A 16,767-nucleotide genomic window follows, 5' to 3' on the forward strand; every position below is an offset into this window, starting at 1 on the left:
TCCATTTGATCGAAATATTACCTTAGTTCCTTCATCACACATCTGGCTGACACTTAATAGATTATGCTTTAAGCCATCAACATACATGACATTTCCTTCTTTGACCCTTTCTTTCAACTGAACAAAACCTTTACCTTTTATGAGAGCAGGGGTGTCATTTCCAAAAGAAACCTTCTTCTCCTTCTCTAAGGCACTATATGAATGAAGTTTTTCTTTATCACCTGTCATATGTTTTGAACATCCACTGTCGATGTACCATTGATTTTCCTTCCCTTCCACATATAAGGCTATACCACATCTTTCTGGTTGGGGTTCTTTTATTCTCCATGATTTGGCACTTGAGGCTTGCGCCTTCTGAGTTGTCTGCCGAAACCTGCTCCTGCATTCAGACTCTTCATGACCGAAATTGTTACAAATAGAACACTCTACTTGATTTTCAAGAGCAGAGAAGTTGTTGTAAGTCCTTTTCATGATCCCAGTCATACTCCTCTGTTTATGAGCTTCTCTAGTCATGATTGTCTTATAGGCAACACATTGAGCTGCTTTGTGACCAAAGTTATGACAAGAAAAACATTGGCCATTGAAGAAACTCCTGTGATTATCAAATCTACCAGTCAAATGATTGTATTTCCTATTGACATCCATTCTTGAGGAAAATTGAGAAGGTTTTACCTGTGGCTGGTTGTAGCTTCTATTTGTCCTCAAAATAGATTGCCCCCGATTTACCTGGTGATTTCCATTGGGTCTTTGTTCACTTCTCCTTGCAGCATTGAGATAACTCTTGGAGGTAGCTGGTTTCTGCGCTTGAGTTACTTTTTCATTATATCCCAGACCTGTTTTGATTAGTGGAGAGCGCTATACTTTGATAATCTCATTTAACGTGTCAGATCCTTTAACAAATCTAAGATTAAGAGCTTTTGTTTTCTCAATCTCTTTTCTCAGTCCCACAATTTCACATTCTAACTTTTCATGATGTTTTTCCTTTTGAGTAAGTTGGAATTGTAGAGTATCTATGATCACATTATTCTCTTCTAAACAAATTTTCAGTCTAGAAATCTCTTCATAAAGACTTTCTTCATCTATAGCATCCACAAAATCATCATCTTCAAAAGCCATTTAAAGTTTATATTTATTACCTTATTCATCTTCGTCACTATTTGAAAGTCCATCACTATCTTCATGAGTGTAATAGCTTTTCTTATTTGCATTCTGTTTCTTGTTCCATCTAACAGGTTCCTTACCCTTGTCAATCTTATCCTTATGAGGAAATTTGGCAGCATAGTGACCGACTCTTCCACAAGCAAAGCATTTGAAAGGTAACTTACCTCTGAATCTTCCAGCATCCCGTTGAAGGTTCTTGACAAAACTTGATTCTTCCTCTTCTTCTGACACGTGTCCTGACTCATAGTAATCTCCTTTTCCTGAAGCCTTGAAAGCAGCTTCTCTCCTGTCTGATGGTCCTCCTTTCCTCATTTCATAAGCAGTCAGAATTCCGTGCAGCTGTGACATGGTAAGGTTTCGTAGATTCTCTTTTTCTTCTATTGCAGAAACTTTAGATTCAAACCTAGGGGACAAAGATCTTAGAACCTTTTCAACCACAACAGCCTCTTTTATTTCTCCACCCAAGTTTTTCGTACAATTAACAATCTCATCTACACGAAGGAAATAGTTAGCCACACTTTCGTCACTGTGCATTCTGAGATTTTCATACTGAATTTTGAGGGTTTGAAGTTTTGCTCGTTTTACCTATTCATCTCCTTCATAGCTCAGAACAATCTTGTCCCATATTTCGTTTGCGGATTTATACTGCATAACCTTGACGAATTCTGATTGAGATAGACATCCTAATAGAGTATTGACAGCCTTTGCATTTGTTTCATATTGCTTCTTACCAGCTCGATCTGTAGGAGTTGCTGAAGGAAAAGTATACCCTGTATCTATGATATCCCAGACTTCTGTACCAAGAGATTGAAGATAGGCTGTAACTCTTACCTTCCAATAGACGAAGTTGGTCCCATCAAAAATTGGTGGCCGGATTGATGCTTGTCTCTCGTAGTTGCTCATCATGATGGATCTTCCTTCAAGCGATCAAGCTTCTTCAGAATGACCTTCTCTGATACCAATTGTTGGAAATAATATTGAGTGGGGGGGCGGTGAATCAGTATTATCAAGTCACTTATTTTCTTTTTCAAACCCATATCATATACGCTAGTTAAGTTAGATAAAACCGCATATATACGCAAATACAGAGAAGGAAACCCGCGGATGCAATGCAGACTTATAATTTAATTTATCCTACAGATGTTGATCATTAATCAGTGTATTAGAATTAAATAAACAGTAACCAGAAACAGTAAAATAGATTTGAAGACAATCACACATAAGAACACAAGATATAAGGTGGAAACCCAATGTGGGTGAAAACCACCTGCTGCAATTCATCTCTATCTTCTTTTAATTAAAAACTTCTTTTTACAATGTACTAGTGCAGTCCTTTACAAGTACGTAGGCTGCAACCTGCAGAGAGCTACAACCCTCTCTCGTTCTCTAGCTTCTCCTAGAAGGGAGCTATAACCCCCTTAGCTCTTGCACTAGACAAGATACTAGTACCTAGGTGCTGGCCTACAGAAGGCTACAAGTTTCTCTTTCTTCCAGGGACCACATTTCATAAATTTTCAGACTGGATCCATGAACATCAATCAATCATCAAAAATTTCCGCATCAAACAATCTCCTTTTCACCAATTAGAACTGAATCAAGTAGATACTTCTCTGACGGCTATACCCAAAACACAGTAACAATAACCACACACCAAATTCTGAACCTAGAACACTGTAGCAATAAACAGAAGCAGCTAGATCACAACTCAAAAGATATATGCTACTTTAATAACCTAAAACCTGCATGCACACGCTTTTATGTTTGGACCAACCTGCGTATACACTATTTTTATTCACTGAACCGGCTTGTATACGCACCTTCGCTTCACTGAACCTGCGTATAGATCTATAAAGGATAATTCAATCTTTCAAATATTCAGACACTAATTAACCGAGATTATCAGATTTATAGATCAAGCATGCGCCACATATAACAGATGAAAATCATACAAAGATACTATCATTCAAGCCTAAAGATTATGACCCATCAATAGAACTTATCCTTCTCTTTGCGCTAAGGTTCCTCCTTCATTCAGATCCAGATCTGCACCATAACCCCAATCACCAATATTTTAGATATAGCACTTATTAGATATTCAATTAATTCAGATGATCCTTTGCCAAATGATCTCCTTCCTCTTTTATAGTCTTAGGCCTTTCACAATACCATGGACCCAATACTTGGGATCAACACTTCTGACGAGAAACGATGGTCCAAAACCATAGGTTGAAATACCAAGGACTAACTACCACAGATCAAAAGTAAGTTCTCCAACATATACGTGATTTTCCTTGCGTGAAAGTGCGTGTATACGCATACACGCCTTTGTAACGTCTAACCCACGTGTATACGCGCCGTCGTCTAGGTGAACTTGCGTATATATCTTTTCCTTCATTCTGAGAGCCTGTACTGAGATCTGTCACCAAAGTGAGTTGCCATCAAGGACAACACCTGTGCCATAGCTCTAAATCAGTGCCACAATGCCAACAAAAATGTTACCACTTGTGACACCAATTTTCAAAACAAAGGATAATTTTGGTCAAAAAAATTAAGTTTTTATGATACATTTTTTGTGAAGACGATAACTATATTAACAACACCTAATGACACTTTACTATGATAATTAGAGTTTCATTTATCCCACCATATATTTATTTCAACATCAATGCAATAAACACATCAAGTTTCTTGTGCACTTCATAAACGGTATTCCACATTATTAAGTTTTCAAAGGTTTCTATTTTCATAGAGATGAGAACTATTGTAAAAAATTGCAAAAAAAGTCACATAAATGAATAGTTGTCCAAGCATAAATTTATGTTAGGTTTTAAATAATTTTTCATTGAAGGGGGCATAGGTTGTAATTCGTTATTGGTTCTACTATTATATTTTCTTTGTAAATCATTTTAGCTCTATACAAGATTATTGTTAAGCTAGTGTGGTGTTCCTTAATCCTTCTACTTGAAGCAAATGTAGGTATAAACATATTATAAATTATTGAAGAATGTATTTGATATTGATTATAAAAAATATGTAAAATAGAAATTTGTATTATTATTATTATAAATAAATAAAAGAAATAAATGTCCCCTTTCCCCTTTATGTCACAAAACATTTCACTAAGAAAATGTCCAAATGCAACGTCATTGATGAAATAGTCTGTATCCTCCCATCCCTTTAACTATCTTCTCAGGGGAAAAAACCTAAGTACTTGTGGTCTCATAATTAATGAGTACTAACTACCTCTTGGAACTTGTTTACTATAGTGTTCATTTTTACATTGAATAATTATCCACTCTTATCTATGGACCATATACCAAATATGGACACATATATCATTTGAATCATTCCTATGTAGGGTAAAATATGGAGGCTAAGATTGAACCCCAATATACCCACTCCCTTCAAACTAAATGTTTACCTGAAAAGTATAGGTAATGGAATGTCCATAGAATGATTGGTAGCTCCCATGTGGCATATTTTGGCTACATTTCGTTCCAGTAAATTGATATCTCTCATCCCATGCATGGGTGTAGTTGAAACTCTTTGGTATCTTATAATGCTTATATTTCAACCCAACTAGAAAATTATTTTGTAATTTATCATAAGTGAATATCAACCTTCCCATTATACCATGTGATTTTCTTTAAACAAGACACATGAAGGACTAGACGAATTTCAGGGTTGATTGAACGAGCTAGTCTTTATGCCACTTATCCAATGGGCTAGATGATCTTGTATGTTATACAAAATTTTGGTGTTGATCTCTAATAGGCATTATCTTTTAGTGATATTTATTTCTAGGGTTCAAGGAAAAGAAATAATATATTCTATTCTACAAAACAATCTTGAGAGTGATTGTAAGTGAAAAGATTAGGCACCAAATTTCAATCATGGGATAATCTTCCAATATTTCTCCAAAAAAATATTATCCATTTCCCAATTCTTTTCATTTTTTCTTTTCTCTTTTGCAAATTCTACAAGGTAAAAATTATTTACCTTAAGAATTACCCAAATTTTACATAAAAAAATATAACATCCTTAAAATTTGAATCCTTCTAGAAATCTATCACTAAACATTTTACAATTTACATATTATGGACTAGTAAGTTTTGACAAGGTTTCTACGCTTTAAAATAAATTTCCATCTATAAAATTTTTATTGTTGATGCTAGTTAGCTTGTTATTTCATTTTAGGATGAGTTTAACCACATTATCCCTATGTTTGTGGAAATTATTTCCCATAATATAATGTATATATCCACTACATGAAACTTAAAGGTTGTTTGTAAATAGGAAGTTAGTAAAATGGATTATTTTTCCATAGACAACATCATATGATGTCATTTTCATAGCTAGATGAAATATGTTGTTGTAGAACTATTTTGATAGCGATGGTCATTGTGCCAATTAACACATATTTTTAGAAGATAATCATCAAAAATAGACTTCTAAACATTTGTTCACAAATTTAATTTAACCATGTATATGGGGATGATACATAGTGTTCATATATATTTACATATCATAACATTTAAATATATCCTCTCGATATTTACTAGTGAAAGTAGGGCCCAAACATTAGAAAAGAGAAGTGCCCATTCCATGTAACATCGAAATATAATCCATTAACTGTTTGGAAACTATAAAAGAGACAAATGGTTATACTAGGATAGATGACCAAATACCATCAGGATTGTTAATATGCTAGAATAATTTTTGACTCGCACTATAAAACACAAGGAGATGTGAGTCCATATATGTGTTAGGATTGGTATTGGTTCCAATGGTACGAGTATCTTCATTACCTTAAGCTTATTTTTTTACAAAGTGTAATAGGTTGCTACAAAATGTTGGAATCTTATCTTCATTCCCTCCCAAGGAATGTATTGTTATCTATTTCCTAGTTTTAATTATAGCTAAACTTACTTTCTCTATGCAATGAATGTAACTATAATGAATTTTATTTTAAGGAAAAATTATTTACAAAAGAAATGTTCCCTCAATACTTTATATAATTCTAACTTCCATGTATTATAATCTATATTAGGTTTGGGATGTTCCCACATCCTTTGAATGTGTATATGGTGTCATTTTTATAGCCATTCTTTATGGAATTCCTTGAGATAGCTTGGAATGGTGGAACACAAGGAAAAAAATGGATCATTGCTCCTAAAATTACTTACATAAAATATTATCCCCTATGCTTATTCTATCCTTCTCATGTATAGTATCAAAGCATACCATAGTATCTTAGTAACCCACTTATATTTCTTAGGAAGTCATGAAATTTTTTCTAGAAAAATATTCAAACTATGATGGCTAGTTTCAATGTAAAAATGTCTTCTTACAACATGTTGACCCCATATCTCAATTTCATGTAGGAAATCCATCATCTCTTTCTCATAAGTGTATTTACCCCAATTGTGGTCACACTAGTCCTTATTAATGAATTGTAAAGGCCGACTTTGAAACTACTACAAGATGTTCACCTAATAAATTACATTTGATAAAAAAAAAACCATAGGAAAATTTGGAACTACTAATAATAGATTAGTTGAGATGTGTCCGTTGAAAGTTGATAAGACCTTCTTTACTATCTTGCTCCATACAAAGCCATTCATTTATACCTGCGAAGTTAAGAGACTAGTAATTTTTCTGTTATCTTACAAAATTTCTATAATAACTTCAAAGGCAAAAGGACTCATGAAATGTATTCAATGTATTAGAGTATGTTTGATCTTGTAAAGCCACAACTTCCTTAGGATATACTCATATTCCATCCCAACTTATAATATTACACATGCATTCAAATTATGTAACCCCAAAAGAACATTTGTAACGTTTTAAAAATAAAAACCATTTCAAGTTACCCATTTCAACATCAAAAACCACATTTAATCACAAAATCAATAACTATCATAATTTGAAAATTGGATATGGAAAAAAGATACAATAGGTTTCCTTAGCCACTCTCTTATGAACAAAACTATAATCGACACAACTATCAATAAAAATAATCCATTTTATTTTCTTGATATAACCACTAAACCTGAAATTTTTTATGCTAATAAAAACTAATAATGAACAACTATATATTTTGGGTTCCTCATAACTGGCTTGCAAGGTGGATTCATCTTGCATGGTAGAGGTTTTGTGATTTAATAGTAGTTGAAAGGATGTACTCAATTTCCATATCTTTCAGGTAGTGTGGTGAAAGTATATACATTCGAGATAAAGTCTTTTACATGCATGTGTTGCCTTTGAAAGACTATTTATAGCAATTGTAGCAAATATTCAGGAATTGGTGTCGTAAATTTCTTCCTAAGATAACTTTTGGAATCTTAATGGTTAATAAGTGGAGGAAATATCAATAATTTCCAAAATAGGTGTAGGATAACTAGTGAATGAAGGTATTTTGGTTCAGACGATAAGAAAAATATCATCTTCCTTAGAATTTTCGCAATCAACCAAATTTTTGGTTGGGAGATGCATCATATGTAATGCCTGAAGTTGATTTTTATGGTTGTTCATGAAATATTCTTTAAAAGATGAATCTATTAAAACATTATCATATATTTATAAAAAATCAAGGGTTATGATAAATTCAATAATTATACATGCTTAATGATGTGGAATGGTCAGGTTTCCCCCAAGATACTCCAACAAAAGCACCCACAACTCTATATTTAAACACATTATGAAATACCAACAAATTAGTTAAAATATGCATTCAAAATTAGAATGGAGGTTTCCTTTGCCTAATTCAATGAGCGAGATTTCTCCCACCTTTCAATCCTTATTCAAACCCCATTAAACTCCATCAGATTAAAACTATTAGATGACACAACATGCTGGAAAAATCATGGTTTCAGTAGCTAACATGAAGCCCTAAATAGTGTTTGCTATAGGTGTTGCAAAAGATTTTTGTAGCGCCTCAAAACTATCTTTTTGTATTCTTGGAACCCAAAACAACTCTCCCTCATTATAGGTGACTTCCGAATTACATATACATTGAGTTAATTTGTTTCTTATCTAAAACATTGAATTATTATGCCCTTCATCACTAGGATTGCAAAGCGAAGACATTTTCCCATCAAATCAGTCACAAAAAAGGGGTTTGACAATGTTCACAAAATCAAGTGCTTTCGTTTTGCTCCATATGCAAGAATTGTACAACTACAACAAATCAGAAAATAATGATAGCACAAATATAAGCCACAGGCGGGTTTTTTCCATTCTCAATCGCACCATTTCTAACCTAGCAGAATACATAACCAAAGAATCACATCATATTCCAGACAGCAAGGCATGGCTGCATCTGAAAGGTGGTGCTCTATTCTATGGATGGGTTTCACAAGACATAACACATAAACCCATTAATATCCATAATACATAGGAACTTTCATTCTCAACTTTCATCTCACACAACAAGAGTCAAGAGACAAAGGGAATCAACAAAATGGTGGTGGCCTCAAAGCGAAACTCTATGGAATAAGAACACACCTTCAAAGGTAAGAAACAAAGAGGAATCAACCAACTATTAGACACAACCCATAAATACACAACAATGGCAACAAGACTTCATCACATAATATATGACCCATACAAATAGGTAAATATATTTAGCCCCAAGTTATACTTGAACAATAAATCAACTTGTTCCTAAATAATATAGTCACCACGCTCTTGAAACATCAAATTCTTACTATAAATTGACTCAACAAGTGAAGCACTCAACAAATCAAGTTAAAGTTACACCGAAAAATAAATAAACATGTACAAAGGCATATAACCAAACTTCTCATTAATCAAATTAAGAAGCACATTAAACTAGCTGGAATATACAATGTGGGCATATTCAACCCAACCCCCTCGCCCTCTGCCTCTTCTCATTACACTAGAGCTTCTCTTCTCTTCTTCCACTACACTTCTCCTCTTCTATACACTCTTCTCTTCTTCTCAAACAATCATTTCTTTATAAAGGAAGATAATATGGGTAACCAAGAGTCACAAGTGTTGGTTCATTTCCTCTTCTCACAAAATAAGGAAAACTAAATTACATTTACATTAGGAATTATTTCCTCCAACATATTTGAAAAATAAAATTCACATGCTAATGCAAATATTTACAAAACATTTAAAATACCCCCCAACATCACGATGTGACCATCCCATCACATTGGCAAGCTTTGGTATAGTCTTCATCGAATTTTTTGCTTCATTTATGCACCTGCATTAGACTCCCAAGGTACAAAAATATATGACCTCCTGGTCATATTCATTTCGTCTTGTCATGACCACCTCAACTCATGAGCTACAACATGCCTCTGCAGTAACAAGCCTCCATCTTGCTACATGATACCTCACCAAACTTTCTCTTCATTTTGGGCTTTTGTCATCTTCCCAGTTCTCTTCTCCGGAACCCTTTGATCACTCCATCCTCTAGGATGCTACAAATCTCCTCACCTTCCTCCACTATCACCTGCACAAGGAAAAAAATATCTTTCCATATCCTTAATCAACTTGCACATTCTTCTACCACTATCGTTGTTAAATCTGAACTTTTACTTGCTCCTGAACAGTTAAAACTTTCCAAAAAACTCATAATAATAGGTTGCCTCTTCATGAAACCAACTAAACATTTATGATTTCCTTTTGTCTATTTCATCTTCTAAATCAGTCCTTAGCTGAAATTTGTTGTCTTCAAGTTGATCGTCAAATATTCATCTACTTCATCACATGTTTTCATCACCCTTGGGATATTCTTCTTTGGTTGCAAATCAACTACCTTTGGGATTTTCCTCCAACTAAATATTTGAACTTTGTTTCAGCTTCACCTCCCACAAATTCCATTTCACTCTCTTCTGGAGGGTCGATCTATAACCCCAGCCTTTCTCATCTTTTTGTAGCAATCCTCTCATCATCTCTAGCTATAATTTGATTTCAACAACTTCTCTATCAAGCTTGTCCTGACTTGATCTACTATGGCTTCTCTCCTAACCTTTACTATGAATCTCAGTAGTCACAAATTTCCTTATTCTATGAGATTCTTCCTAGTCACTATGAGCTACAGAAAAGCCATTGCAAAAAGTTGACTCCATCACATGGAAAATTTTAGGGGCTAATTTTCCATGATTTTTCCACATAAAAGATTCACCAATTTCCAATTTTTATAAATGATGATTCACCCAAATTTTAGAATATAAAATTATTTTACCTTAAAAATTTCCAACGTTATATAAAGACTATATATAAAATCATTATAAATTTGAATAATTTTACAAATATATCAATAAACATTTTATAGTTTGCATATTAGGTAGTAGTGAGATTTTCCAATGTTTTTAAACTTCAAGAAAATTTTCCATCCTTAAAATTTTCCTTGCTCGATCAACTTGTTTGTAAATACCATACTAAGGTCATCCATGGCTAATATTATCCTGGTATATCTATTGACTCCTTCCATTGGAATCTTCATCTGAGCACTCTCTAATCTTCTATATTTTGCAGGAAATTGACTTACCCTATTTCTCTGAGAAATTTGTTCTTCCTCCTCACTTTCTACCACAAGGTTCCTTTCCATCATCCTCAGCTACAAACATTCATCGCTCATTGTTCAATATTCACTTCAACATGCAATTGTTTCTGTAAAAATAAAGTTACTGTTGTCATCCCTTTTTTGTTGCAGACCTTCCTGTTTAACACCATTCTTCTTACTCATAAATCTGGTCATCTTGACTTTCTTGTACCAATTGTTACACATGCTTGAGTTACCCTCTAACTCAACCATCTCCTTCTCCATCCTTCATCACTCATTCCTTTGAGTCCAACTTCCTTGGTCCTTTTCTTCTTATGCGTGTGATTTTCCTCTCAACCCATGCTATGACTAATAACAACCATCTTCATCTCTTCGACTTGTTGAATTATTATTCTCTATTACTAAGCTGAAATTAGCCCTTATTGTAAAAAAAATTCTATTTTTTACCCATTCCAAGTCATCCTCTTGGTATCTTCTCTTCTCTAATTTCACAGTAGAACCCCTTCTTAAGCATGCTTGTTCCTCAACTTTCAAATTTGTTGGTTGTTGCATCTTCAGTTGCTCACTTTTCTTATTTTTACTATCAGTTGATCACCATTTCTTCATGCAAGTTATTTTATCACTTACTCTCCCTTGACGTAGCTTACTTTCTATGGTAGTTGCTACCATTTAGTCTTGCAAACACAATTCTTTTAATCACCCAAATTAATATAATAATAATAATAATATGCATTTTTAAGGTCACAGCCAAGCCAGACACCAAATTGGTGTATGAGACCCCCTTGCTTGTGGGACAAGGGACCCACCTTCACGCAGTGATTTGACTGCTAAAGTCTACGAAGCCATATATACTCTACCCCCCTCTAGTTTTGAACCTGTGACCTCTTGGGAGGAAACACATGCTCTTAACCATTAGGCCCACTCAAGCTGTACTATAACATTAAATTTTATAAGATCTATAACACGATCTCATATTCCCCTACTTGTTGAACAAATTCCTCTCCAACCAATGCACTTGCTCTTTTTCAACAACATATCCACTATTCACTCCCCTACAATCACCTCACTTACTATTGTAATGTTCCTTTTCTCTTCAGCCTCCTTTCACTATAAAGTTTTCTTCAAAAATGCAAGCATATCAACTATAAATTCTCTATTATTCTAACTACATCATGTTGGTATGAGGGGGATTCACCCAGGTTTAGAGTGTGTTGCACACGAACAAAACCCTCAACTACTCGAACTTTTGGCAACAACCTACAAGTAGGTCATAGTCTCACCCAAAGCAGTTATGGGAGGTTGCAGAACCACATTTCCGCAACCGAAGCGATATCCATGAAGTGGCATCATGTATTTACTTCTACTGTATATCAATGTTATAACTTCACATGCATTAGAACTTCGCACAAATGACTAATTTAATAGAAATGCATAAAATCTACAAATAACAGTATATATTATAGTTCTTCGCAATAATTAATTAAAAAACATACTTAAGAACATACATAATAGTAGACAAATAACATGTACAGAGATACAACACTTCACCAAAACTTCTTATTTATTAAACAAATATTCAATTAAATTCACTTCCCTGACCTATGCACACAGCTGCACACTCTTCAAGGTCTACGCACACTCAGCTATGGAACCTTCTCCAAAACTGCATACTACAAACGTGAAGACATATATTCACTTATGCTTCTATTGTTGAGATTAGATTATCATTTGCAAAGTACTACATATCCTTTTATACAATTCCTTTATACAAAAACCATGGCACATACAATGCATCCATAAAACAAGGATTACTACCTGATACCCATTACAAAATAAGGGCTTTGTCCCATCCCTAAAGCTCTAAAATTACGCACGATGAATATAACTCTATGCTGTCTGCTCCTTCTATCCCGGGGTCTTTTACCCAAACCTTGGACCAAGTTGGGCCATGCCCAATAGGCCCCAGACACTCACTTGTGACTCCTCCCGAGTCACCCAACTTTGAAGCCCTTAATTTTTTCTTCTATGTCATTGCATACTGCATTGTAGTGCTGTAGTGTTTCTTCCATCAATTTTTCTTCCTATTGCACGTCCTTTAGGAAAGGTTCTCTAATAGGGCCAACAGTCTTCTATAGTAGTTCCGCTTCCGTTTTCTTCAATTCCTTCAGCCGTTCATCTACTACCTACAAAAGTTGTAGCGCTCCCTCCTATCACGCCTGAGTCCTCTCCTGTGGGATCTATGCTTTCCTCCATAGATCATCCATTTGCACCTTGAGGTTCTTCCCTTCAGAAATCTTGGCAAAATGATGCAAGACTAGTAAGGTCTTCACAGATGCCAAGATCTCATTGTGACACTTATGCTTAGTCTGTATTTCCTCTACAATCTTCATGACATTTGTATCCTGCTGTAGCGAGGTCCAAATGTACATCGTGTCATTGAGAAACTACCCATAATATTCCACCGTATCACATATTGCTTTCAATGTTGCATTGAGGTTCCTTTGTCTCTACTCCAGAACCTTTGGTGGAATACTTCCCTGCAACCTTATTTGTAGCTATGATATCTTCACTTCGTAACCAAATTTAAGCTTATCTGTAGCATTCTTTGATTCCTTGATCATGAGGGTGAGTTTCTTGACCTTTTTTCTTGATTCTTCATCCTCACAGACATTCATGTCCAGATCGGTGATGCAAATCTCAGCAATGGCCTTCTCTAGTTGTTCTCGTTGTTGCCTCACTTCCTCTCTATCCTTGGCCAATTTCTTCATTTCCTTATACAGCATATATTTCTCTGACTCTGCCATTTCTCTTACAAGTTACATATGGTACTCTCCCTCCTCCAATTATGTTGTGATGCACTCATCAAATTCATGTAGCGTCTAGAGGGGTAGCGCAGTGAAATTCATTTTTATATTGTTCCATGCTTTGGCTTTCTCTCTATTTGTTGTTGCTTCAAATTTTAGTTCCCCAATTGGAACGTGTAACATCCTAATTCTGTAGGTTATTTCCAGTCTCTGTTCTAGCTGCACCATCTAGGTTGTCTACTCTAGTTGCCTCACTACATATGGCAACGCCTTTAGCTTCGTGATGTCATGTTGTACCTCAGGAAAGATTGTCTTGTAACGATCATCAATCTTGTCCCAGGTTTCCGTGTTGATCTCCTAGATATTTTATGTTATCTCGTCGATGTCCTCATCAGTGTGGACAAGTGGAATTGCTCCATGACCCTTATTCGTCATCCCTGTCTTTATTTGTGTCATTTTCACCATAAAGGTGAATCTTCTGATACCTCCACATTGCTGAGTGTTCTTCATTTTCTTGTCCTCAACCTGCTTCTTCTGTCTCTCTATCAACATCCTTCCTACTCGTACCCACACCCTATGAAGCACCTTTCTTTGTCCCAACTCCTACAACTTTTCCTCTAGGTGGAGTCATCCATTCCTCCAGCCAATTCCGCACTGCTGCGAGGACATCAAATTCTATCACTAAGTATGGAAATAGATACCATGTCTCCATTGGATCATTCCTCTCTTTCACATATGCCCTGTGAAATTTTGCCTTCAACTCCGCAATATGACGATATTATTTGTACAAGCTCATGATAGTCTAGGATACTAATTCACCATCATATGGAAATCCATCACAATGGCTACAAATAACATCGTGTTCTCTGCTCCACGCGTTGGCTCCTTCATAAACCATAGCAAAGCATACCTTGCTTCTTTGCGTACATACACCTCAACAGTCAGAAATTAAGAATCTTTCGGCTCCTTCCATGCAATAAGTGTAATAAGAATTAGTAACTAGGAATAGTGCTTCCCTGCAATCCATCAAAAAATCCTTACATAAATAAGAAGAGCATTTGAACTTGACCCCTTCACTACATTCCTCTACCAATGACACTACTGCTACAAGAACCTCATTGGCCCTACACTTCCTCATGACCTTCCCCGCTAAGATAGGTGCACCAAAGCACACACCCTAATCCTTGATGAAGTTTATCTCATACCCACTAGATTACTTTAGCAACTTGAAATTTTATTTCATCATCTGAGCCATCTCCTTGTCTTTTTTATTACCCATGAATTCATTTTTAGGGTCCTTTCCTTGATATGACAGTGTTGTTATTTTTCTGACGAGAATATCATCAATTAGGATCCTCATCCGTAGACACATGAAATTATCATGCAGCCATGTGAGGAGATATTTCACACATATTGTATTGAATGGGTTTCGACTGAAGTGTGTCACATTCAACATGTTCAAAATCCCTACTCCCTAAACTCCCTTAACCCATTCTTGTGCTTCTAATCTTGTAACTTCGCTATATGGGTAATAAACTTTCTTTACATACCTACTGTGCTCAAACTGTGGGAATTTTCTTATGTCGTTAAAATCCCAGTCTTCCAATTTGAGCTAGGGGATCTTCCCCAACACTTCTCCTTCAAAAGAACCTCCTATGGAAATAGTGGCATGTAGGTAGAAAATTTCCCTTCTTTTCGCTCCCTAATTGGCTTTGCGCCCAACTTTCTTGGTGGCATGTACACTGGGAGGACAGAGGGAATCTCCACATCCTTTGTCTCCTTCTGCTAAAATTTAACTTCTTCCTCACTGTCATGGACCTATTAAGGTCCCTCCTACTGCGTCGGTCTCTTTCCTTTCTGCATGGGAATTTTCCACTTATCCTTCATGTTCTTCAATCGCACTTCCTTTTTCACCTTCTTCCGTGCTGGTGTTCTCAATTCTATTGTGGACACCTTAGGTGATCTCTTCTACTTCTGTGACAATGACTGTGCATGTGGCACCTTCCTTGGTGACCTTAAGTGCATCTACGACATAGGTACATTTTCTCTTGCGGTCTTTCCTACTTGTCACTCCATGCTACCATCTAGCCCTTTATTCTTAAATATTCTGACCAACTCTACCCAGCTTCTCTCACACATGCAATAGCTCTTCTTCAATTAGGATCCATTTTTGATTCCTTGAAGCAACAAAGTGTAAAATGTGGTGCGGGATATGGTTTTTACAACAATTTTGAATTCCCAGCCTCATGATTGGCTTATATTTGGCTCATTTAATGTAGGTATGGGCTAGATAGAGCTAGTTGCTATTCATAAATTCTTTTCTTCCACACCTTTCAATGGTAACTTATTTTTAACGACACCCCTTTTCCTTTCGACGGTCATATTTCTGGCTAACTTCATTAGATTTCCCCTTTGACGCAATCACACCTTCTTCTTCGTAGCACCCTCGAACTTCGTCATACTCCTAAGTATCGCGCAACAATCTTCGTTTGACAAAGTCCATTCCTCCATAGTATTTTATAGTCCTGTGGCCACTTTCAACTACAGGTGGCACTAAGACTTTCTTTCCTTCATTTTTTAGTGTGAAGCTCCAAGGACATAGTCATTCCTATATATCTTCAATCTACTACCATTCACTCACCTTGAAATCATATGACCATTCAAATTCGCGAGTTGAACATCACCAGCATCGAAAATGTTCTTGACGATATATGGCCCCAGTCAATGCATTTTGAATTTTCCGAGAACTTCCCGAACTTTCTGTCATATAATAATACAAGATCCCCTTTGTGAAATATCTTCTTCTTGATGTGCATGTCATACCAAGCCTTCTCCCTTTCTTTTTGCACCTGCTGATGGAATCCTGCTACAATTTTGTCTTCTTCTAAAGCTAGTATCTGCAACATTCTTTCATTCATCATATCGAGGTATTCCATATATGTAACAACAACAATTCTTAGACTTGGCACAAGGTATTCCATTGGAATAACTTCTTCTTTTCAATATACCAACCTGAAAGGTGTTTCCCTAGTGAATTTTTTGCATGTCGTTTTTTATGCCCAAAACACTGCTGGAATCTTGAAGTCTTAGTCATCTTTGTTGATGTTTCACACCTTGGTCAATGCATTCTCCAAAATCCTATGGAAATCTTCCATTATCCAATTTTCTTGGGGATGGTAGGGAGTGATCTTATAATGGTAAACTTGGAATTCATCAATTAGTGCTTTAATCATCTTATTTAAAAAATGTGTCCCTTGGTCA

Source organism: Pinus tabuliformis, chromosome 9 (genome assembly GCF_031772625.1).
Source record: "Pinus tabuliformis cultivar Carrire ecotype Pingquan chromosome 9, CPIR1, whole genome shotgun sequence".
Classification (NCBI taxonomy): Eukaryota; Viridiplantae; Streptophyta; class Pinopsida; order Pinales; family Pinaceae; genus Pinus; species Pinus tabuliformis.